Here is a 25,420-nt window from a genome sequence, read left to right on the forward strand (position 1 = left end):
CCCACGCCCTGCCTCTGGCCTGGAAGTCCATCCCTCTTCATATCCGACAATAACTCTTCCCCACCTTCAGAGCTTTATTAAAAGCACATCTCCAAGAGGCCTTCCCTGACTAAGTCCTCATTTTCTCCTCTCCCACTCCCTTCTGCATCACCCTTGCACTTGAATTTGTACCTTTTATTCACCATTCCCTCAGCACCACAGCACTTGTGTCCATAGCCATAATGCATTTCTTTATATTCATTTCTCTCTCCCACTCTAAGCTGTAAGCTCGATGTGGGCAGGGAATGTGTCTGTTATACTGTTATAGTGTACTCTCCCAAATGCTTAGTGCAGTGTCTGCACACACTAAGCACTCAATAAATATGGTCAACTGACTGTAAGCTCAATTTGGGCAGGGAATGTGCCTACCCACTCTGTTACCATGTATTCTCCAAAAGGGTTAGTTTAGTTCTCTGCACAGAGTAAGCACTCAATAAATGCCACTGATTGTTCCATAAGAATCCATCCCCTCAGGGAACTGTTCTTCCAAAAAGGCCAATGGGATTGGGAGGTTTGGAGAGATCCATGGGCCAGCACTCCAAGCTGGGATGTGCTAGAGGGAGAGCTAATGAAGGAGAGGGGCTGAGTTTAGGGTGTTGGGTGGTCCATCTCTATTCAAGAGGATGGATGCCCAAGGGGCAACCACCCCACGGCTTCTCCCAGCATCCAGGGCCGGCTGACCTCGGGACTTATTTTCTTCCAGTTCCGGGATAAGAAGTGGTCTCTTACCCACAGCCCTGAGGCTCAACCCTTCGAAGAGCTCGTAGAGCTTGGAGAGGTACAAGACCATGCTGAGTTTGTCGGGCTCCCGGGCGGACACCCTCTCTTCCCCCGTGGTGACCGGAGGGATTCCGAGCTCCCACTCAGCAACGTCAAATGCCAGCTGGAGCTGGTTGTTCCCCGCCACCTCCTCCTCTTGGAGGGAGTCAAAGTCACTACGAAGCAAAGTGAGGAGAGCCAGGGAATTTCAGTGGGAACCACTGACCGCTGGCCAGAGCAGAGTCCCCTGGGACCCTCCGCCATCCCTCTTTTCCCCAGCCTAGCAGACGGCTCTGTGAACTCCTCAGGGGGCACGAACCAGGTAGCCCGGCCGGATGAGAAGGGAGGGGTCGACAAGCGAGGGGACTGGGGTTGGAAGAAGAGGGGAAACGTCTCGTGATTACACAATCTAAGACAGGGACCACCCTCAAACGGGGCCCAGAAGCTGGCTTGGAACTTGAATACCTCATATTCATTCATTCATTCAATCATATTTATTGAGTGCTTACTGTGTGCAGAGCACTCTACTAAGGGCTTGGAATGTACAATTCAGCAACAGATAGAGACGATCCCTGCCCAGCGATGGACTCAAAGTCTAAAAGGGGAAGACAGACAGCAAAAAAAACCAAACAAGTAGACAGGCATATCTACCCCAGCACTTAGAACAGAGGTATTTGTTAAGCGCTTACTACGTGCAGAGCACTGTTCTAAGCACTGGGGTAGATAGATACAGGGTAATCAGGTTGTCCCACGTGAGGCTCACAGTTAATCCCCATTTTACAGATGAGGGAACTGAGGCACAGAGAAGTTAAGTGACTTGCCCACAGTCACACAGCTGACAAGTGGCAGAGCCGGGAATCGAACCCATGACCTCAAAGCCCAGGCTCTTTCCACTAAGCCACATTGCTTCTCTTATTATAATTACTATGAAGCTCTTGTTTGGGAAGATGGAGGGAAGAAACAATCTCAGTACCCATGGTGCCAGAGAAAGCCAAGACCCTCCCCAGAATGTAGGTTCACTGAACGGCTGGCTCGTGGTGGAGAGCAGCGAGGCCTTCTGGAAAGAGTATAGCCCTGAGTGTCAGAGGACCTGGGTTATAATCCTACCTCTGCCACTCATCTGCTGTGTGAACATGGAGAGTCGCATAACTTCTCTACGCCTCAGTTCCCTCATCTGCAAAAGGGGGATTCAATACCCATTCTCCCTTTTATTTAAATGAGGAAGTAGCAGCATGGCTTAGTGGATAGATGACAGGCCTGGGAATCAGAAGGATCTGGGTTCTAATTCCAGCTCCACTACATGTCTGCTGTGTGACCTTGGGCAAGTCACTTAACTTCTCTGGGCCTTGGTTACCTCATCTGTAAAATGGAGATTAAGAGTATGAGTCCCTTGGGGGACAGGGACTGTGTCTAACCTGATTAACTTGTATCTATCCCAGAGCTTAGAACAGTGCTTGGCACATAGAAAGAGCTGAATTAGCACTATAATAATAATAATATTTATTAGACTATAAGACCCATGTGGGACCTGATTATCTTGTATCTATCCCACTGCTTAGAAGTGCTTGGCACAAAGTAAGCACTTAACAAGTCCTGTAATTATTTTATTATTATACTGTGGGACCTGATTATCTTGTATCTACCCCAGTGCTTAGAACAGTGTTGGGCACATAGTAAGCATTTAACAAATATCACAATTAAGGGAATGGGGTAACACGCGGAATGACATTCCTGAGGTTATTTTCAGCCCTTGGCCTGGAGGTCTTAGTCACCCAAGGGGAGAGTAGGGGCACTCCCTGGGCCTGCCGAACTGTGTGGGAGACGAAGACTGACCACTCTCCCACCTTACCAGTCCTCCCAGGTTCAAATTTATCCTTTCCCATTTCAAATTTATCCTTTCCCATTTCAAATTTATCTTTTCCTGCCTTAACTCTGCCATCTCCTCCACCAGGCAAAACTTCTTTTCTTCCCTCATTGACACCCATGCCCAGCACCCCCGCCAATTGTTCCGGTCCTTTAATTCTCTCCTCAGGCCCCCTCTTCGTCCCCCTCCCCCATCCCTCACCCCCATTGTTCTGGCCACCTACTTCATCAAGAAAATTAACACAATCAGGTCTGAGCTCCCCAAAGTCACTCCTCCCCCTCATGCCTCCCCCCCAACCCTCTCCCCTACTTTCCCATCCTTCTCTGCAGTATCCTCAGAGGAGATCTCCTTCCCCCTCACAAGTGCCACCCCCTCCACCTGTGCCTCGGACCCCATTCCCGCTCACCTTATAAAAACCATCGCCCCTGCCCTTCTCCCCTCCTTACCTTCTATCTTTAACCGCTCACTCTCGAATAGCTTCTTCCCCTCTGCCTTCAAACATGCCTATGTCTTCCCCATCCTAAAAAAAACCCTCTCTCAACCCCACTTCCCCTTCCAGTTATCGCCCTATCTCCTACTACCCTTCCTTTCCAAGCTTTTAGAACGAGTCGTCTACACTCGCTGCCTAGAATTCCTTAACTCCCATTCTCTCCTGGACCCCCTCCAATCTGGCTTCCGTCCCCTCCACTCTACCGAGACTGCTCTCTCTAAGGTCACCCACGACCTCCTTCTTGCCAAATCCAATGGCTCCTACTCTATCCTAATCCTCCTTGACCTCTCAGCTGCCTTTGACACTGTCGACCATCCCCTTCTCCTCCATACCTTATCTCACCTTGGCTTCACGGACTCCGTTCTCTCCTGGTTCTCCTCTTATCTCTCTGGCCGGTCATTCTCGGTCTCCTTCGCAGGCTCCTCCTCCCCCTCCCATCCTCTAATTGTTGGGGCTCCTCAAGGGTCAGTTCTTGGCCCTCTTCTGTTCTCCATATACACTCACTCCCTCGGTGAACTCATTCACTTTCACGGCTTCAACTATCATCTCTATGCAGATGACACACAGATCTACATCTCTGCCCCTGTCCTCTCCCCCTCCCTTCAGGCTCATATCTCCTTCTGCCTCGAAGACGTCTCTAACTGGATGCCTGCCTGCCACCTAAAACTCAACATGACCAAAACTGACCTCTTCATCTTCCCTCCCAAGCCCTGTCCTCTTCCTGACTTCCCTAACACCGTGGATGGTACGACCATCCTTCCCGACTCTCAGGCCTGCAACCTCGGTGTCATCTTTGACTCGGCTCTCTCGTTCACCCCACACATCCAATCCGTCACCAAAACCTGCCGGTTTCACCTTTATAATATCGCCAAGATCCGCCCTTCCCTCTCCATCCAAACGGCTATTTTACTGTTACAGGCTCTCACAATATCCCGGCTGGATTATTGTGTCAACCTTCTCTCTGATCTCCCTTCCTCCTGTTTCTCCCCACTCCAGTCTATTCTTCACTCCGCTGCCCGGCTCTCATCTTCCTGCAGAAACGATCTGGGCATGTCACTCCCCTTCTTAAACAACTCCAGTGGTTGCCTATCAACCTCCGCACGAAACAAAAACTTCTCACTCTAGGCTTCAAGGCTCTCCATCACCTTGCCCCCTCCTACCTCTCCTCCCTTCTCTCTTTCCACTGCCCACCCCACACGCTCCGCTCCTCGGCCACCCACCTCCTCACCGTCCCCTGTTCTCACCTATCCTGCCATCGACCCCTGGGCCACGTCCTCCCGCGGTCCTGGAATGCCCTCCCTCCTCACCTCTGCCAAACTAATTCTCTTCCCCTCTTCAAAACCCTACTTAAACCTCACCTACTCCAAGAGGCCTTCCCAGACTGAGGTCCCCTTTTCCCTCTGCTCCCTCTACCCCTCCCTTCACCTCTCTGCAGCTAAACCCTCCTTTCCCCCCTTTCCCTCTGCTCCTCCCCCTCTCCCTTCCCATCTCCTCAGCACTGTACTCGTCCACTCAACTGTATATATTTTCATTACCCTATTTATTTTGTTAATGAGATGTACATCACCTTGATTCTATTTATTTGCTATTGTTTTAATGAGATGTTCATCCCTTGATTCTGTTTACGAGAAGCAGCGTGGCTCAGTGGAAAGAGCACGGGCTTTGGAGTCAGAGGTCATGGGTTCGAAACCCCGCTTGGCCACTTGTCAGCTGTGTGTGACTGTGGGCAAGTCACTTAACTTCTCTGTGCCTCAGTTACCTCATCTGTAAAATGGGGATTAAGACTGTGAGCCCCACATGGGATAACCTGATTCCCCTGTGTCTACCCCAGCGCTTAGAACAGTGCTCGGCACATAGTAAGCGCTTAACAAATACCAACATTATTTAAAACTCACCTCCTCCAAGAAGCCTTCCCAGACTGAGCTCCTCTTCTGCCTCTACTCCCTCTGCCACCCCCCTTTACCTCTCCACAGCTAAACCCTCTTTTTCCCCTTTTCCCTCTGCTCCTCCACCTCTCCCTTCCCATCCCCACAGCACTGTACTCGTCCGCTCAACTGTATATATTTTCATTACCCTATTTATTTTGTTAATGAATTGTACATCGCCTTGATTCGATTTAGTTGCCATTGTTTTTACGAGATGTTCTTCCCCTCGACTCTATTTATTGCCACTGTTCTTGTCTGTCCATCTCCCCCAATTAGACTGTAAGTCCGTCAAACGGCAGGGACTGTCTCTGTTTCCGACTTGTTCATCCCAAGCGCTTAGTACAGTGCTCTGCACATAGTAAGCGCTCAATAAATACTATTGAATGAATGAATGAATATTGTTCTTGTCTGTCTGTCTCCCCTGATTAGACTGTAAGCCCATCAAAGGGCAGGGACTGTCTATCTGTTACCGATTTGTACATTCCAAGTGCTTAGTACAGTGCTCTGCACATAGTAAGCGCTCAATAAACACTATTGAATGAATTAATGAATGATGATAATAATAATAATAGAGGTATTTGTTAAGTGCTTACTGTGAGCCAGATACTGTACGAAGCACTGGAGTAGAGACCCGGTTGTCAGGTTGAAACCATTCCCTGTCCCACATGGGGCTCACAATCTCAATCCCCATTTTAAAGATGAGGTAACAAGCCCAGAGAAGTCAAGTGACTGGCTCAAGGTCTCACAGCCAGCAAGTGGCATGGGCCTGGAAGTCGAAGGACCTGGGTTCTAATCCTGTCTCCACCTCTTGTCTGCTGTGTGACCTTGGGCATGACACTTCACTTTTCTGTCCCTCAGTGACCTCATCTGTCACTTCACTTCCCTGAGCCTCAGTTACCTCAACTGTATAACAGGGATGAAGATTGTGAGCCCCATGTGGACAGGGACTGAGTCCAAGCTGATTAGCTTGTGTCTACCCCAGTGTTTAGAACAGTGTTTGACACATAGTAAACGCTTAACAAATACCATCATTGTTATCATTATGTCTCCTCTCTTAAGGTCCAGTGGGTCTGCTTGGGACTCCCAGGGAGGGGCTGAGGACACCCAGGTGGACCAACCCGTCCCCCTGGCCAGCTGTCCGGCCCTGACCCTTAGGGTCTAACCTGCTCTAGACAGAACCCACCCCCAGGAAGCTACTGCAGTCCCCTTGTCGTCCCTCCAAGTTCCTCAGGGGCCATCCCGGGAGCGGTGGGGCTGCCATCCACCCACTGGTCTGTTTTGCAGACGTGCAGAAGACTATCGAGGGCCAGTGCATCAGCGGGCTGCTGTACTCTCTGTTCTCTGGGCAGCCCCTGGTCATGCTCCTGACCACTGCCCCTCTGGCGCTCTACATCAACGGTGAGGGCAGGGCATGCCGGGCCGGGTCGGGGGATGAGGGTCCAGCAGGAGGACCTGTTGCCCAACACAACTGGCTCCCCATGAGCCCACGTCTGCCCTTCATACCGCTGAAGCTCCCGCAGATGCCAGGGGTGGGATGCCACCCAGGTGGGCTTGAACTTGCGACCGTAAGCTCACTGTGGGCAGGGAATGTGTCTGTTATGCTCTTCTATCAGATCCTCCCAAACACTTGGTACAGTGTTCTGCACACACAAAGCACTCAATAATTACCATTGATTGACTGACCCTTCTGGAGAGGGCCTAAATCAGGGGCCAGGATGAACCCACACAAGGCAGGGCTGATCCTGTGCCATGCAACTGTCTCATGAGCCTGTCTCTGTCCTTCTCTTGGGCCTGTGTGGGCTGCCTCTCTCAGATCCCCCCCAATCCCTTTCAGCTCCCTCCCTAACCCCAGGCTGCTAGAGGTTGACACTATCGGGATTGGGGGCAGATCAAGCCAAGTCTCCCAAGTTTCCGTTTGTGGCATCGGCCTGGCCCTGCTGCTGCCTCTGCCTTCTCCTGTCCCCCTCTGGGTTCAGGGACCTTTCCTTCATTCATTCAATCATATTTGTTGAGCACTTACTATATGTAAAGCAATGTCCTCAGAGCTTGGGAGAGTACTCACAACAAGCTTACAGTCTAGAGGGAGAGACAGACATTAATACAAATCAATATGTGACAGATATGGAAGTAAGTGGTGTGGGGCTGGGAGAGGGGATGGATAAAGGGAGCAAGTCAGGGTGATGCAGAAGGGAGAGGGAAAAGAGGTAAGGAGGGCTTTGTCAGGGAAGGCCTCTTGGAGGAGGTATGCCTTCAATAAATCTGTGAAGGGGGCCTCTGAGTTTAGATAGGAGGCTGAGGCAGGAAGGGGGAAAAGAGGAAAGAAGGGCTTGGTCAGGGAAGGCCCCTTGGAGGAGATGTGCCTTCAGTAAGCCTTTGAAGGAGAGCCTCTGAGATTCCAGGAAGGCTGTGGACTCTTGTAGTGATAAAGAGGAGAAGGAAGAGGGGTGCAGGGTCAATCCAGGCTGGCTCCTTGGCAGAAGCAGTGCTCAGCTTCGGAAGGAAACACAGTTCCCAGTATGCTCTCCCTCCGCAGCCCCTACTTGCACGCCCACATTCGGGAGATCCTGTCCGAGTGCACACTGCCCATCTCAGCACTCACCTTCTCCCTTGTTGCCTCCTATTTCTTCTGGGAGATGGAGAGTGATTGCGCCCTGGGGGTGCCCTGTGGTATCGCCCACCCACCCCGCCCTGCCCGAGGGCATGAGAAGCAGCGTGGCTCAGTGGAAAGAGCATGGGCTTTGGAGTCAGAGGTCACGGGTTTGAATCCCGGCTCAGCCACTTGTCAGCTGTGTGACTTTGGGCAAGTCACTTCACTTCTCGGTGCCTCAGTTACCTCATCTGTAAAATGGGGATTAAGACTGTGAGCCCCACATGGGACAACCTGATTCCCCTCTGTCTACCCCAGTGCTTAGAACAGTGCTCTGCACATAGTAAGCGCTTAACAAATACCAACATTATTATTATTATTATCTCTGCCAAGCTGAGGCCTCTTTCTTGACCGCCCGGGTTTGGGGCCCACCTTCCGGGCCCTGGCCTGAGTCTGAGCTGGGCCGGATGGGTCATTCCAGCCGTGCTGCAGATGTCCGGCGGATAGGGGGTGGGGTGGAGGGGCCGCAGGGGAGAGGAGTGGGGCCCAGCCACGCAGATCAGTATTTCCATCCCCTTGACGATGGGGGCAGGAACCACACTGCTGGCTGATGTGAGCGGCCTCAGGAGGAAGCATGGGGGTAGGCGAGGTTGGTGGGGGGACCCTCTGGCCCACTCCAGGTGGGAAGAGGGGAGGGCGACACAGCAACCAGGGGTTGAGGGTGCCATTCGTTCTGCTCAGTGCACCAACTTGGCTGTGGCACTTGCCCTTTCCCCTGGCGCTAGAGCAGGAGGGCCTGGGGGCATGAGGAAGTGGGGGAGACCAGAGCCAGGATGGGGATGGGGAAAGAACCAGGATGGGAAGGGGGTGGGCTCCTCATGGCCCCTCTCCGCCCCCGGTAGTGTCCATGTTCAGCTACATCCCCAGTGAGAGCCTGTTTGAGCTGGCACCGGTGCAAGTGCCGTCCAATGGTGGCCCTGAGCGCCATGGGCCTGGGCATCTTGATGTCCATGTTCTTCTTCATCGAGCAGAACTTCGAGGCATCGCTGGCCAACGCCTCCGAGAACAGGTACGGCCGCCCCCCTCCCCCTCCCCTACTCCCGCCAGGCCGGCCCCGACTTCCCTCCGCCTCATCTTTTGGATTGGGTCAGAGGCGGCTCCAGCGGGAGGAGGTAGTGCCAGGGACTGGGGACCCCAGGCCTCGAGAAGCAGTAAAGCCTAGTGGAGAGGGCCTGGGAGTCAAAAGGATCTGGGTTCTAATGCTGGCTCCTCCATTTGTCTGCTGTGTGACCTAGGGTGAGTCCCGTCACTTCGCTGTGCCTCCGTTACCTCATCTATAAAATGGGGATTAAGATTGTTCACCCCACGCGGGATAGGGACTCTCTCCAACCTGACAATGTTGTGTGTACTCCAGCACTTAGAACGGTGTCTGGCACGTCATAAGTGCTTAACAAATACCATTAAAAAATAATAATAATAATAATAAAAATAAAGGAAGTGAGCCTGAGAGGCAGTTGCAGCCAGCCACTGTGGGACCCGGGGACAGCACTCTCCCTCTCTGATCTGCCTCCTCATTTAGTAAGGGAGAGAGGGGCTCAACTCAGGCCCTCCTTGTATTATCATAATTATTGGTGATATTAGTATTCATTCATTCATGCAATAGTATTTATTGAGCGCTTACTATGTGCAGAGCACTGTACTAAGCGCTTGGAATGAACAAGTCGGCAACAGATAGAGACAGTCCCTGCTGTTTGACAGGCTTACAGTATTAGTATAGGTGTTAAAGAGTTAAGTATAGGTTTCAAATAGAAACCTATACTGCTAAGCATTGTTCTAAATGCTAGGGCACTTAGAAGTTAATCAGGTTGGAAAGAGCCCCTGCCCCACAAGGGACTCATGGTCTCAGTAGGAGGGAGTAGGATTTAATCCCCATTTTACAGATGAGGTAATTGAGGCCTACAGTGGTGAAGGGACTTGCCCAAGGCCACCTAGAAGACACAGGAAGGGGGAGCCAGGATTAGAACCCAAATCCTCTGACTCCAAGGCCTGGGCTCTTGCCACTAGACCCTACTGCTTCCCGCATGGCTTGTAGAGCGGCGGGGTGTGTGTGTGTTTGTGTCTTCGTGAGTGTGTTTTGGGGGTGCCTGACCCTGGATGTCCGTGGTCCAAACCACAGGTTGGTGAAGGGCACAGCCTACCACTGGGACCTGCTGCTGGTGGCTCTAATCAACACAGGGCTGTTCCTGTTTGGTCTGCCCTAGATCCATGCCGCCTACCCACACTCCCCCATGCACGTCCGAGCCCTGGCCTTCGTGGAGGAGCGCGTGGAGAAGGAGCACATCTATGAGATGTGAGCGCCCCCGTCTCTCCCCCAACCCTTGTCCCCACTCCCAACCCCTCTCTATCCCAGCACCAGCCCCCCGACGAGGCCTGGGCAAGCGGATTGGCGGGGGATAGTTACGGAGCAGAAGCACCATCATTCATTCATTCATTCATTCATTCATTCATTCATTCCATCATATTTATTGAGAGCTTATTGGGTGTAGAGCACTGTACTAAGCGCTTGGGAGAATACAATAGAACAATATAGCCGGCACATTCCCTACCCACGAAGAACTTACAATCTAGTGGGGAAATAGACATTAGCCCACAAAGAACTTAAGTCTATGGGGGAAACAGACATTAGTAGAAATCAATAAATGGCAGATCTGGACATAAATGGTGTGGGGCTGGGAGGGGGGATGAATCAAGGGAGCAAGTCGGGACATTGCAGAAGGGAGTGGGAGAAGAGGAAAGGGGGGCTTAGTCAGGGAAGCCCTCTTGGAGAAGATGGGCCTTCAGTAAGGCTTTGAAGTACGAGAGAGTCATTGTCAGATTTGAGGAGCGATGTGAAGATGAAGATGGAATGGCCAGGCTGGACCTCCCTGCCCCCTTCCCCAGGATCATGAGTGTGAAGGAGACTTGACTGACCACCCTGGTAGCCTACGTTCTGGTGGCGTTGTCCCTCCTGCTGCTGCCCTTCCCGCTGCAATGGATCCCGTGCTCTACGGCCTGTTCCTCTACATCGCCCTCACCTCCATCGACAGCAACCAGCTGTTCGAGTGGGTCGCCCTCCTGCTCAAGGAACAGGTGCCCGGCCCCCTCCCGTCCCTGTGTCCCAGTACCCCCCTGCTCTGGCTTTGTTTGGGGGTGGAGGGGGATGCCTACCCCAATCCCTCTGAGCACTCGCCCCCGGGACTGGGTTGAGGTCTGGTAAGCCGGACTCGTACCCACCCGGTGGCCCCACGCTCTCTCTCTCTGCAAATGGCCTACTCTCCAACGCATTACATCCGGCAGGTGCCACAATGAACCATCCACTACTTCTCCATGCTTGCAGGTGCTCCACCTGCTGCTCCTCTGTGCGTTGGGCATGTCTCCGCTACCCTCCATGAAAATGATCTTCCCCCTCATCATGATCGCCATGATCCCCATCAGGTGCCCACCCCGACCTCTTCCACCTCCCCGGGGCACCTTCCGATCTCTCCCCGGGTTTGGGGGCCCTTTGGGCCTATCTCTTTCAGTCATTTATTCAGTCTTATTTATTGGTACTTATTGTGTGCAGAGCACTGTACTAAGTGCTTGGAAGTACAATACAAGAATAAACAGACACATTCCCAGCTCACAACGAGCTTACAGTCTAGAGACTGCGTGGGAAGCGTAGGCTGCTCTGCACATAGTAAGTGCTCAATAAATATGGATGAATGAATGAATGAGGTGAGACTGGAAATGGGAACTTGGGCCCCCAGTTGATCAATCGTATTTACTGAGCACTTACTGAGTGGAGAGCACTATTCTAAGTGCCTGGGAGAGTACATTATTACAATATAGCTGACATATTCCCCGCCTGCAATGAGCCTACAGTCTAGAGGAAGATGGAGCTCTGTTGATGATGTTTGAAAACTTCCAGGGTCTCCCCCTGCCCCCCAGCCTTATCAGAAGCAACATGGCATAGTGGATAGAGTGTGGACCTCCGAGTCAGAAAGTCGTGGGTTCTAATCCCAGCTCCACCAGGTGTCTACTGTGTGAACTTGGGCAAGTCACTTCACTTCTCTGGGCCTCAGTTGCCTCATCTGTAAAGTGGAGATTGAAACTATTAGCCCCATGCAGGACAGGGACTGTGTCCAACCCAATTTGCTTGTACCCACCCCAGTGCTTAAAGTACAGTGCCTGGCATATAGTAAGTGCTTAAGAAATACCATTATTATTATTATTATCGGGGGGGAATAGCGAGGTTCAGCAGGGACTCCCCCTCCCAATTGAGTCTGCCTTAACTGTTGGTCTCCCCACTGAGCTCTGCCTCCCCAGCCGCGATTCCCCCTGCAACTGTTTCTCCCCTAGATACACTCTGCTGCCCATAATCATCAAAGCCAAGTACCTAGATGCCATGGACGCAAAGCACTAGGTATGAACATGTGCCGGCCCAGCTTAGTGGTACCCTGGTCTCCCTGACCCCCAGGCTCTTCCTAACTCCAGCCCGGGCATGGCACCTTGGAGAGTTGTGGGCACTGCCAGAAAAGGAAGCCCGACCTTGGCTGGGCCCAGCAGGCCCCTGGGATTCCACTGGACCACCAGACCCTCAAAGGCCAGGCTTCTGGACACCCAGGGATCTGATCATCAGGCCACCACGCCTCCGGCCATACCTGGTGTGGCCTGGGCTGCTTGGGAGCTGGACACCGGGATTCTTCCCTTCCCTGCCACCCTCTTTCCCCAGTACTGATGTCAGGGTCCCACTCATCCCCTAGAGCACATGTGAGCTGAAGGTCACCCCAAATTGTTAAGGTCCCAAGGCCAGAAGTGTCCACGCCCAGCAGGACAACTTCCCCCCGCCCCACTCTGGCCAGGAGTTGGGCTTCTCTAGTTCGGGCAGTCACAGCTGCACTGGTCAGGCTTCAACCATGCCAAGGCTGGCACATAGCTGGTACCCGGGGCACAGATGAACAGACTGATATGGGTGTGTGCCAGCATGGGCCAGCCTGCTGGAGGGTGCCCTGGTCCTCTGCCCCTCAGCGAGAGGCCTTTTTGCCCCCAGAGATCTTCACCCTGCTGCAGATCTGGGATTCTTCTCTCACCCCTATTTCTGCCTTCAATCTCCACTCCAGGCCCTCCTACCTGCCCACCTGGTCCCCTCCTTGGTGTCCTCTCTGCCCGGTCACTAACCATGGGGACAGCACTTCTCATACTCCTAGACCAAGCACCCTCTTGCCTTAGCCAGTAATGAATGGGTTTGGGGTGGGAAGTGCCAGTGCCCACAGCCCCGGGGTGGGGGGCGGTGGGGGGATTTCCTCTCCTCTGACAGGATCAGATTCCACACTCCCCCAGCTTTGGGAAGACTTAGTCCAGGTACTTTCTATTCCTTAAGGAGAGGGCAGACTGGGAGTTGCTGACTGTACCTCCACCCCCTCACCCAGATATTTTGGAGAGTGAAGGGAGAAGCCCTATGGGTTGAGTTTGGCTTTGTCATGGACTTCTCCTCTCAGGGGCTACAGCGGTGGGGGAGGGGGAGAGGTGGAAGTCTCCAGGAGCTGCAGCCCCTCCCCAGCTGGTGCTTTGAATTCTGGGGATCATCCCAGTGAGGAAGACAGACAGACAGGTGAGGGTTCAACAAAGCCCAGGATTGGAGTTAATGGGGGTGGTGTAGGGGCTAGAGGGGAGGAAGTCACTGAAGCCAGGAGTGGGTTGCGGGCAGGGGAGGGGGGTGTCTCTCAGTGGCTAGCCCAGGGTGGGCCAGGGGACTTGGGTTCAAATGCTTCTCCACCAACCAGGCACTGTCCCAGGGCCTCCCAAGTCTGGAACTAGGGGCCACCAGGTCACAAGGTCCGGGGGAGGGGCTGCTTGTTCAGAGGGAAGGGCCAGTGGTATCTGGAACCCCACCTCACTGGATGGTGGTAGCTGGGCATAACCTCTGTCTCTGGGGTCGGGAGCCACAGAGGGAGAGAGAGCAGGTCTTGAGGCTCTGGGGGACAGGGGGAGCTCCTGTCATTGCGACTGGAGGGTACCCCAATATTCTCATCCCTCTGGACCCACGCCCCATCTGGACATCCCCCAGCACTGCCCTCAGACCCTTATGCCCTGTGGCCAGGCTCCATGCACAGAGGCCCTGCCCATCTCCTGCTCCCAAGCAAGCCTGGGGAAGAGGCCTGAGGGGTCTCTGCTCTCCTCCACCCCCCCTTTCCCTGCATGCCCTCCCAACCCCCACCCTCTACGGGGGCCTTGGGGCCAGAGATGTTTCAGGGGATAGTTGATGCGCATTTGCTTTTGATAAAAGAGTCGCTGCTGAGAAAACCCAAATTCCTTGATTGTCTAAGGAAAGAACAGAGCCTGCAAAAACCAACAATAAATGATTTCTACAACTGTCCTGCATTCAGAGCTCCCTTCTGGAGTCCTGCCTGGTGTTAGGGGGTGGCAGTGAGCAGCCCCTCCCTTCTTCCCATCTCACAGATACCCCACCAGGGTCCCAGAGACCCCAGCCCCCCCTACTGCCGATCCGTCATATGTATTCAGCACTTACTATGTGCGGAGATATGTATTCAGCACTTACTATGTGCGGAGCAGTGTCTTACTACGCAGTAGAACAGACGCAATCCCTGCCCACAATGAGCTTACAGTGTTCTAGCCCTAACTGACCCGGCCTCGGCCCAACCGGAGGGGCTTCTGACCCTGAGAAGGCAGGGAAGACCCTCCGCTTCAGGGTCTTCTATCGGACTACAACGCTGGGGTTGGGAATTCCAGGTAATAAGATGAAGAGTGGCATTTACTAAGAGCTTCCTGTGTGCCAAGCACTGTAATAAGCACTGAGGTAGATACAGGAGAAACAGGTTGGACATAGTCCCTGTCCTGCGTGGGGCTCACAGCCCGGGAAGGGGAAGCGGCGTGGCCTAGTGGATAGATCACGGGCCTTAAAGTCCGAAGGACCTGGGTTCTAGTTCTGGCTGTGCCACGTGTCTGTTGTGTGACCTTGGGTAAGTCACTCTACTTCTCTGTGCCTCAGTTGCCTCATCTGTAAAATGAGGATTGATTGTGAGCCCCATGGGGGACATGGATTGTGTGAACCTGATTAGCTTGAATCTATCCCAGGTACGGTGCCTGGCACATAATGCTTCAAATACTATAAAAAGAGAGAAAAGGGATTGAATTCCCATTTTACACATAAGGAAACTAAGGCCTAGAGAAATGAAGTGACTTGCCTAAGGTCACATAACAAGCAAGTGGCAGAGCTGGGATTAGAACCCAGGGCCTCTGACTCGCAGGTCCAGGCTCTTTCCATTAGGCCATGCTCCTTCCCTACTCAATGACTTCTGTTCCCTGGAGTTCTCCTGCCAACCTTCAGTTGGTTCTATCTCCCTCTCGTTCCCTGTGACCCACTGGGCTACCCCAAAGTGTCGAGGCAGGCCGTTTAAAAAGCCTTCCGGTTCTGACTTGGCAGCAGTCATTGCCCTCCCAGACAGGCCTCATGGATTTCTACAGTTGGTTTCACCTGGGGTCTTCCCCTGGCAGAGATTCCAGCCCTTCCTGTTCTCAGGCCTCTAGACTCTTGCTGGTTACGGGCAGGGAACACGTCTACCAATTCTCCCCGTGGCTGCCAACACCACCAGCTCACCAGGTTTGCGCTTCTGTTGTCTTAGCAGAAACATGAGCACGGGGGTTGCGGGGTATTGAGGAGGAGGAGCAGTTGTCTTGTAGTTCACATGGTGCCACACTTCATTCTTTTCATTGAGTCGTATTTATTGAGTGCTCATTGTGTGCAGAGTACTGTACTAAGCGCTTGGGTGAGTACAATATAACTAAACATATTCCCTGCCAACAACAGGCTTACAGCCTAGAAAGACAGACATTAACATAAATAAAATTACAGATATAAGTGCTGTGGGGCTGGGGGGGCGGGATGAATAAAGGAAGCAAATCAAGGTGAGGCAGAAGGGAGTGGGAGAAAAGGAAAAGGGGGCTTAATCAGGGAAGACTTCTTGGAGGAGATGGGCCTTCATTCAATAAGGCATATGGTGGTCCCCTGCCTCAGCTTCCCCCTCATCCTGGCGGTGTCTCCCACCATCAATCGATCTCCTGCTCCACAAACTGAGGTTCTCAACTCTCAGCCACCGTTGGAAACCTGGTCTTTGCTAACCATCCATTCCGCTGCCTGAAACCCTTTTGCTTAAATTGTTGGTTTCCTGAATGGCTGGAAATATTGATTGTCAGCCCTATCCAACCCTATTTGTTTGTATCTATCCCAGTGCTTAGTAGAGTGCCTGGCACATATTAAGTGCTTAACAAATACCACAATTATTATTATTATTATATTTATTACTATTATTTCTGTACCACATTTCTGTACACATAGTGCATAGTTTACAGATAGGCATACAAATGCTGTAGGGAAAATAACGAATGTCCAAACGATGTAGGCGATGCAGAAGGTGGTTCAGTGGAAAGAGCCGGGGCTTGGGAATCAGAGGTCATGGGTTCTAATCTCGACGCTGTCGATTGTCAGCTGTGTGACCTTGGACAAGTCACTTAAACAGTGCTTGGCACATAGTAAGCCTTAACAAATACCAACACTATTATTATTATTAGAAGGGAGAAGGAGCAGGGGCGGGAGGGTGGGGGAAGAGGGCTTAATCGGAGAAAGCCTCTTGGCGGAGTTGTGACCTAAATAATGTTCCGAAGATGGGGAGGGTGGTGATCTGGCCTATGTGGAGAGGGAGGGAGATTGAGGCCAGGGAGAGGCCGGGGGAAAGGAGTCTGAGGCTTCCTAGAGGAGCTGGTGGCTCAGAGAAGAAGCCGGCGCAGTAGGAGAAAAGTGCCACCGGGCGGCGATAGAGAGGCGCGGCCGCCCAGAATCATCATGTGGGGGAGAAGCCGCGCCGCCTGGTGGCTACAGGCCGGAACTGCGCGTCAGAAGGACCTGGCTCCTAATCCAAACCCCTCCGCTTCTCTGTTGGGTGACTTTGGATAAGTCACTTCACTTCTCTGAGCCTCAGTTACCTCATCTCTAAAATGGGGGCTAAGACTCGTGTCACCCATGTGGAACGTAGACTGTGTCCGACCTGATGAGCTTCTCTCTTATCCCAGCGCTCAATTCAGTGCCTGGCACCTAGTTCATGCTTCACAAACACCATGAAAAAAAACAAAAAAACAAACCATCAGTGCCACCCGGGGGCAGGGAGAGAGATAAGGAGGCGCAGCTTTACAGAGCAATGCCTAGTACCACCATGGGACAGTAGAGAAAATCAGCCTCCCAAAACAAGCCTAGTGCCGTACCATTCTACTACAATTCCAAGCGCTTAGTACAGTGCTCTGCACATAGTAAGCGCTCAATCAGTACTATTGAATGAACTACTACTAATAATGTGGCATCTCTTAAGCGCTTACTACGTGCCAAGCACTGTTCTAAGCTCTGGGAGTGATATAATAATGTTGGTATTTGTTAAGTGCTTGCTATATGCCAAGCACTGTTCTAAGCTCTGGGGGAGATATAAGGTAATCAGGTTGTCCCACATGGGGCTCACAGTCTTAATCCTCATTTTACAGATGAGGTAACTGAGGCACAGAGAAGTTAAGTGGCTGGCCCAAGGTCACACAGCAGACGAGTGGAGGAAGTGGGATTAGAAACCATGTCCTCTGACTCCCGTGCCCGGGCTCGTTCCACTAAGCCACACTGCTATTTTACTATTATTCTATACTAAACTGTACTATACTATACTATATATTATATTATATTAAATATTATATTATTCATTATTCTATGCTACACTATACTATAGTGACACCAGGCGGCGATAGAGAGGCGCAGTCTCCCAGTATAACGATTGGTAGCACCAGGGGGCGATAGCGAGGTGCAGTTCCACTGATAATAATTGTTATTACTATTATTATATATATACTATTACTAGAGAGATGCCTAGTACCAGCTGTGAGTGATAAAAAAAGGTGCAGGCTCCCTGAACAAGGCTGCCGTCACCAGGGGGGTGATAAAGAGGCACAGCCTCCCCAGACACCTGTTAGTGCCCCAAAGGGGGCCTGGGGACAAGGCAGAGGGGGGCAGTTCTTAGTAGGACATAGCGCAGTCAGCTACATCTCTCCGCACACGTTCTTTCTTGGAATTAGAGTCAGTGTTTTAGGATATGGGGAGATTAGTGTCTACCCTAAACTAAACTGTCTACAATCTGCTACCCAGCTCTTTCCAGCTCTGATACTGCTGGTGTCTTTGCCCCCAGCACCGAGACTCAAATGTCTGGTAACTAACACGGTTCTCAGGTTTCTCCAGAAGGTAGCATGGGAGACTCTGGACACCCGTATCAGTAATCCACTCATCTCTCAAGAAGGGGTTCCACAGCTCTAGTTGAGGATTACAGGCAGAATTTTGCCGGGGACACCAGTATCCATCCGGAAGGCCCCGGCTCACAGGCCCGCAGCCATCTGGGTTGGAGAGAGGGATGAAGCCAAGGGCATCTCCTCAGGGCACGGGGGCCGGGGGGCAGAACGGGGTGCCCACCGTCACCCACGGCCTTGGACCTGGAGCCTCATATGGTATCTGGGGCATCACTCCCCCCAGGCTCAGGGTATCTGGACCACACACTCGTCCACGGCCACGCACGGTCACCGGTGAACTGCGACTCCTGACTGACTCACAGAGCGGGACACTCACGGCACGAGTCACAGAGTACTGGGGTGGGAGGAAAATGGATGGAGTCAATCAGGGTGGGCTTCCTGGAGGAGAAGAGCTTGGATCTGTGCCATAGTAGCAATAACAGTCGTAGTAAAGGCATTATGTTCTTACTGGGTACAGAACACTGTACTAAGCGCAGGGAGAGCAGGCACAGGTGGGAATTAGACTTGGGGGCTCACAATCTAAGAGCACAAGTGGGGAGCAAGGGATGTTGAAACATGAAGACACAACACCTTCTGAGCTTAAAATCTAGTTGGAGAGATGGAAACTACAATATCTCATAAGCAGAGGGAAGAAATAAAGTTTAAAGATGAGCTTCAGAGAAAGAGGGGAGAAGCAGAGGAGGGAAGGTGCATGTGGTTGTATGTGTGTATTCCCATTCCCCACAACTGTCCCATGTCTCTGCAGCAGAAGCAAGGTGTGTATGATAATAATGGCATTTATTAAACACTTTTTTTGCACTTAAAACTGCACCTAGGATAAACAACATAGAAGAATTCCTTTTGCTCCGCACTTGCACTTGGATTTGCACCCTTTATTCACCCCTCCCTCAGTCCCATAGCACTTATGCACGTATCAGGAATTTATTGATTTAGATTAATGACTGTCTCCCCCTCTACACCATAAACTCCTTGTGGCCAGGGAACATGTCTAGCAACTCTGTTCTATTGTCCTCTCCCAAGGGCTTAGTACAGTTCTCTGCCCACAGTAAGCATTCAATAAATACCATTGATTGATCGATTTGGGTGTATCTAACAACTCTATCCTACAGTTCTCTCCCAGATGTTTAGTACAGTGCTCTGCATATAGTAAGGGCTCAGTAAATACCATTGACTGATAGACTGATTAGTGACAAGCAAGGCATATACATGGACTTGAGCTGGGACTGACATCCCAAAGGTCAATTATCAGTTTCACAATTCCTGGATTGGTTTCAGCTTAGTGCCAAGACCCCCTAGCAATTTTTCAGCTTAGCTGGATGACCAAATTCTCCCAGCTGAAAAAAATTACTTTCAGTGGAATTAGTTAAGCCACTTCAAAGAGATAGCAACCTAACCACAAATTGCAGATATTCCCGCACAGGATGAGGGGCGAGATAAACGGGGTGGCCTCTACTATATGAAGTTTTTAGATCAGAAGACAATCACCTCAGACAAAGTTTCTGACCCACTTGGGACCCAGAAACTGTCCCCCATCATTGAGGTGTTTGCCGGCAGCATGAGAAAGCATCATGGGACATTGTCCAGGTTCCAGGCTTTCTATCTAAGAGCCAGTCAATCCATCAATGGTATTTACTTAGAGCCTTGTGTGTGCAGAGCACTAAACTAACCGCTTGGGAGAGTACAGTACAAGAGAATTGGCTGACACATTTCCTTTCCAAACAGAGCTAACAGTCTAGAGGGGGAGACTAACATTAATATAAATGAAGAAATTATGGATATAATAATAATAATAATGTTGGTATTTGTTAAGTGCTTACTATGTGCCGAGCACTGTTCTAAGCGCTGGGGTAGACATAGGGGAATCAGGTTGTCCCACGTGGGGCTCACAGTCTTAATCCCCATTTTACAGATGAGGGAACTGAGGCACGGAGAAGTTAAGTGACTTGCCCACAGTCACACAGCCGACAAGTGGCAGAGCTGGGATTTGAACTCATGAGCCCTGACTCCAAAGCCCGTGCTCTTTCCACTGAGCCACGCTGCTTCTCCGTGGTATGGACAAAGGTGCTGTGGGGCTGTGGTGCTTTGTCCATGGATATGGACAAAGGTGCTGTGGGGCTGAGGGAGGGGGTGAATAAAAGGAGCAAATCAGGGTGACACAGAAGGGAATGGGAGAAAAGGGAATGAGGGTTCAGTCAGGGAAGGCCTCTTGGAGAAGATGTGCCTTAAATGAGCCATAAAATTCCCCCATTTCCCCAGGTTTGATGAGAGTTTAATCAGGGAAAGCCTCTCGCAGGAGACGTGCCTTAAAAGGAACCATAAAAATCCCCCATTTTCCCTAAATTTCACCTCCCTAAAATGAGGAGTGCAGATGAAGGGTGAATTTGAGTAAAATAGTGGCATGCTGAAGAATGAGTGAAAAAGAAAGGATCAACATTGGGAGGTTCAAAAAAGTCAATCATGCACGGGCCTGGGAGTCAGAAGGTCAAGGGTTTTAATCTTGGCTCTGCCACTTGTCTGCTGTGTGACCTTGGCCAAGTCACTACCCTTCTCTGGGCCTTGGTTCTCCTGTTCTCCCTCCTACTTAGACTGTGAGCCCCGTAAGGGTCAGGGACTGTGTCCTAACTAATTCACTTGTTTCTACCCCAGCACTTAGAATGGTTTTGAACACATGATAAGTGCTTAACAAATAACATTAAAAAAGTGTTCTGTGAGATAGCTGACACCCTGGGCAACAGGGCTTAATGCCGTGCTTGCTACCAAGTAAACTATTAACAAATACCATTATTATTATCTGTCAGTACAAGATCTGCAAGGGCCATCAGGTGCCACCCAAGTGTCCGGCCTGAAAGCTGATCCGTCCTTCCTTCCTGTCTTCTTCACTTTCCCTGCCTTTTCCTTCCACTCTCTCCAGGCTCTTGTATTAAGAGCCCCCAAACTTGGCCTCCTCCAATTACTTCTTTGACCAACAGTCCTTCCCCAGAGGCTAAAAGGAACAGAAGCAGGGAGGAGAGAAGCAGCGCAGCCTAGCGGAAAGGGGCCAGGCCTGGGAGTCAGAGGGCCTAAGTTCCAACCCCGCCTCCACAATCATCTGCTGTGTGATCCTGGGCAAGTCGTTTCACTTCTCTGGGCCTCGGTCACCTAATCTGTAAAATGGGGGATCAAGAGGGCAAGCCCCATGGGGGACAGACACCCTGTTCAACCTATCTTGTATCCACCATGGCGCCCAGCACAGTGCATGGCACACAGAAAGTGCTTAACAAATACCATTAAAAAGAAAACAAAAAGGAGAGAAAGAGTGAAGGGGACAGTGGGGCCCGGGGACTGGGGAGGTCTCAGGGAAGAGCTTGAGTTTATTGACTGATTGATTCATTCATTTGCTCATTCATTCTTATTTATTGAATATCCTCCTGGGTGCAAAGCACTGCACTAAGCACTGGGATAACCTTGGATGAGAATTAGACCCAATCCTTGAGGAGTATGTGAATAGGTTGCAGGTGTCTATAATAAGGATGTTTTTCCAGATCCTTTTAGCAATGAGCAGCTGCAAATCCCCTTCTCTTTAATAGCCTTCTACCTCTTTTTCTTCCTTGTTCCTACAGCTCCTCCCTCACCAGACCCAGCAACCCAGTCTCTCCATTAGGTGCCCTCCAATGGTCAAGTGGCACTGCTTCTTTAAAGCCCCAGAGGTTGGTGGGTCTTTCTTTACCTTAGGTAAGGTCTGTGGGCTTTACATGCTGTAGGTTGTGGAGCGAAGGCAGAGTGTGTTCTGGGGTTTTGGTGAACAGGGTCTGGGATGCTTTCTTGTTTAGCATATCTTTTGTTTAGCTGTGGTAGTTGATGTACTGGATTAAAAGCCTCCCAAAATTAGCTTTTTCTACCTATTTCTTATAGCAGTGGTGTTGAGGTGGGTAGGGCAAATGGTTTGGTTTTTGTGGTTCAGGAGTGAGTTGAGTTGTTGCTTTTAAGGGAAAACTTAGGGCTAGACTAACTGATGTTATCTCCAGTGGTAATGGAGTGGCTTATGAAGGGAGGTTTTTTTTTTAATTTGGGTGACTCAGCAATGACTTGAATGTTTTAGGTTTGGGATGGTGATTTTATTGATTATGGTGATGGGGGGACTGAAGAATGGGCTGGGTTCAGAGTTGGAATTAAAAGGGTGGGGAAGGGAGACCCAAGTCTGGGAGAATTGACATAATGGTAGTGGCCCTTTAGGGGCTGTAGTTAGAAGTTAAATTGTACTCACTCTAGTGCTTATGACAGTGCTCTGCCCTCAGTAAGTACTCCACACATTTGATTGACTCTGCATTACTTGTAAAAAAATAATGGTACTTGTTAAATGCTTATATGCTAAGCACTGTACTGACTGCTGGAGTGGATACGAGGTAAGTAGTGATAGCAATGACTGGAGTTGATAATCTAGGGTTAGGACAAGCGATATCTCCTATCCTGAATTATCCAAGAGGAGTTGCAGGAAGCTGGAGTTGTGTGTGTGTATGTGTTTGGGCAGGCAGGAGAATAGGGTCTGATAGTTGGTGTCAATTGGATTAAAAATATGCATGCAATGAAGAGGCCTGAGGGTGGTAGGAGAAGGTTTGATACCATTTAGTTGTTGATCCTGTTGATAGAATGATAGTACGTGATAGGCAGTTAATATGTTCTAAACTCTGGGGTAGGTAGAAGATGATCAGATTGGATACGTGTGTGGTTAACAGCGTTTGTAGCAGAGCCTCTGATTTGGTTTTCAGGAGCAGGGGAAGTTGAGGGGGTTGTGATTGCTGCTCTGGGTCTAGAGGTGAGGGTTTTTATGGGGCAGAAACTATGGGATGCATGGGGGTGCATGATCACTGTCTGTGTCTCTCTGTGTGTCTTGTGTGTCTCTGTCATTGAGCTCTCTTCCTGGGCTTGGGCCATGCCCCAGTTAGCTAGTATTGCCCACTCAACTGTAAAATCATCCAAGCCAGTAACCTTCCACAACCTGAACCTGGTACTTTGTGCCTGGAATGTGCTGGAAGGTGAGCGGTGGTTTCGGCAGGGCTCATACACTTTCTCCCCAACCCATTATCCAAAAGGGGGTGCACCTCCAGCCCCCATCCATTGGAAACCTTCCCCCCTCACCCCACTCGCCACCCTCCTCAGTGAATTGAGCGCCGTGGGTCGATCCTGGAAGCGTCAGTATGGGAACATCAGAATGTGAGCCCCCCCCGGGGCAGGAAGCGAGACCCGCCGAGGGGGAAGGAGTGGGATGGCGGTACTGTCACGTGCCCCTCGAGGGCAGAATTGCGCCGAACTCAGCTGGATGTCGGACTCTTTTTGGGCTTCCCAATTCCTGTACCCCCAGATACAATCTCCTGTTCTGCCGCCATGGGACTCCATAACAGTCCCACAAAAGCCCAACAGTGAGTTGGGGTTCAGTAGTTTCTTCGGTGTGGAGTAGACTGTGAACTCATGGTGGGCAGGGAATGTCTGTTAAATTGTGCTTAATACAGTACTCTATGCTCCGTGGCAAGAGCCCGGGCTTGGGAGTCAGAGATCATGGGTTCTAATCCTGGCTCCGCCGCTTGTCAGCTGTGTGACCTTGGGCAAGTCACTTAACTTCTCTGTGCCTCAGTCACCTCATCTGTCAAATGGGGATGAAGACTGTGAGCCCCACGTGGGACAACCTCATTACCTTGTATCTACCCCAGTGCTTAGAACAATGCTTGGCACACAGTAAAGGCTTAACAAATACCAACGTTGTTAAATATGCCAGCCTGACCCAGAGCACCACCAACAAATGTGCAGTTCACATGTGTTTGAGTATTCATTGAGTACTTCATAGATGCGCGCCTGGGAGACTGTTACCAAATGCAAATCTCTCCTTGAGTTGGAATCTAGTATACAAGAATATTTCTAGATGACTCCTCCATCCACTTGTCTTGGCTCCTACTCAAATGGATGTAATTTATTCATATTAATGTCTGTTTCCCCCTTTAGATGGTAAGCTCATACTGGGCAGAGAATCTGTCGGTGGTTATATTGTGCTGTGTAGTAAGTGTTAGATAAATATGATTGACTGAGGTCTCTTTCCTCCATGCCGTGCTTTTAGTAGGGTGCTCTGTCAAATGGTGTTCAGTAAACACTATTGCTGTCTTAATGCAATACTGCCACCCTTCACTCTATTGATTTACTTGTTTTTTATGCTGATTGAAGCTTATCGTGTGTTCAGGGTGTACAATTTCATCTACTAAGCTTGTATGTGCTATTCCACCTGTATGTAACTCAATTTTAATGTCTGTCATGTAGACCAGAAGCTTCTTGCGAACAGGGGCCATGTGTGCTATGTAATGCTAAAATCCTTGAAGCATTCTCACCATGTTGTTCCAAAGTCAATGCTTCCCTCTTTAATCCCTGGACTGGCAGACTGACTTAGATTGTAAGCTCCCAGTGGGCAGGGACTGTATCTCTTACACCAAGTTAGCCAAAGAGTGTGCTCAAGGGGGTGTGGTCTCGCTCCAGGCCAAACTTGGTGTCGGTTGCCCCATCTGGGTCTACTGTTGGTGGACTGGAAGAGGAGCAGGGTGAAGGACCAGCTTGGCACTGGGTAAGTGTTCAGGGACTTGGTTGTCTGAGAGAGAGGTCATCAGCCCAGCTTCTTTCTGTCCCCTAGAGAAATCTCCCAGACAAGCCTGCTCACAGGTAAGACTCTGGGGAACTAGGAAGGTGGGTGGGTGTGGTGGGGCGGGGGGCTACAGGGGCTGAGTCTGCTGGGGAAACCCAGCTTTTCTGGGGTGCCAAAGCCAGTCAGGGCCTCCCCTGTAGGGTGTGTGAATGGAAGCCTCTCTAATGTCTGAGGGGTCACCCCTCATCTCTAGTTCTCTCACTCTTCCTCTTTCTGTCTCTTACTCTCTCTCTCTCTCGCTCTTTAGCTCTCTTGCTGTATCTCTCTCTCGCTCAATTTTGCTCTCTTTCTCTCGCTCTCTTGCTTGCTTCCTTTTTCTCTTGTGCTCGCATTCACTTCTGGTGTGAGTGAGTCTGCAGGGAACAATCGAGCCGCAACATGGGGACACAAATGGGGCTGGGCCCTGGCTGCAGCACCCCCTGATCAGAGCAGGAGCACAGAACGAGAATACCCTGAGACCTGACTAGGTTTATCCTTAGGGCCAAGGAAGGAGCCTGAGTTCCAGGTGCATCACGGAAGACCTGGCCCCCGGTCTAACCCTGCTTCCCCGAGGACATGTTGGTGCCGAACAGGACTGGACAGGATGGTGAGTTGTATGCTTTAAGCTTGGGGCTCTCTGGGTTCTGTTTCAGGCAAGTGGAAGGAATCCATGGTCTTTTTTGAGCACTAGGTGAAGTGCTTGAAAGAGCATAGTGAAGGGAATCTTACCCCCTACTACACACACACACACACA

At 50.9% G+C, this 25,420-nt stretch overlaps 1 pseudogene; it reads left to right on the top strand.

Annotated features, from left to right (window-relative positions):
* The first annotated feature begins 1,773 nt into the window (after positions 1–1,773).
* On the top strand, positions 1,774–12,105 carry LOC100681824 (annotated as a pseudogene).
* The last annotated feature ends 13,315 nt before the right edge of the window (positions 12,106–25,420 follow it).

The sequence above is a fragment of the Ornithorhynchus anatinus genome, chromosome 3, assembly GCF_004115215.2.
Source record: "Ornithorhynchus anatinus isolate Pmale09 chromosome 3, mOrnAna1.pri.v4, whole genome shotgun sequence".
NCBI lineage: Eukaryota > Metazoa > Chordata > Mammalia > Monotremata > Ornithorhynchidae > Ornithorhynchus > Ornithorhynchus anatinus.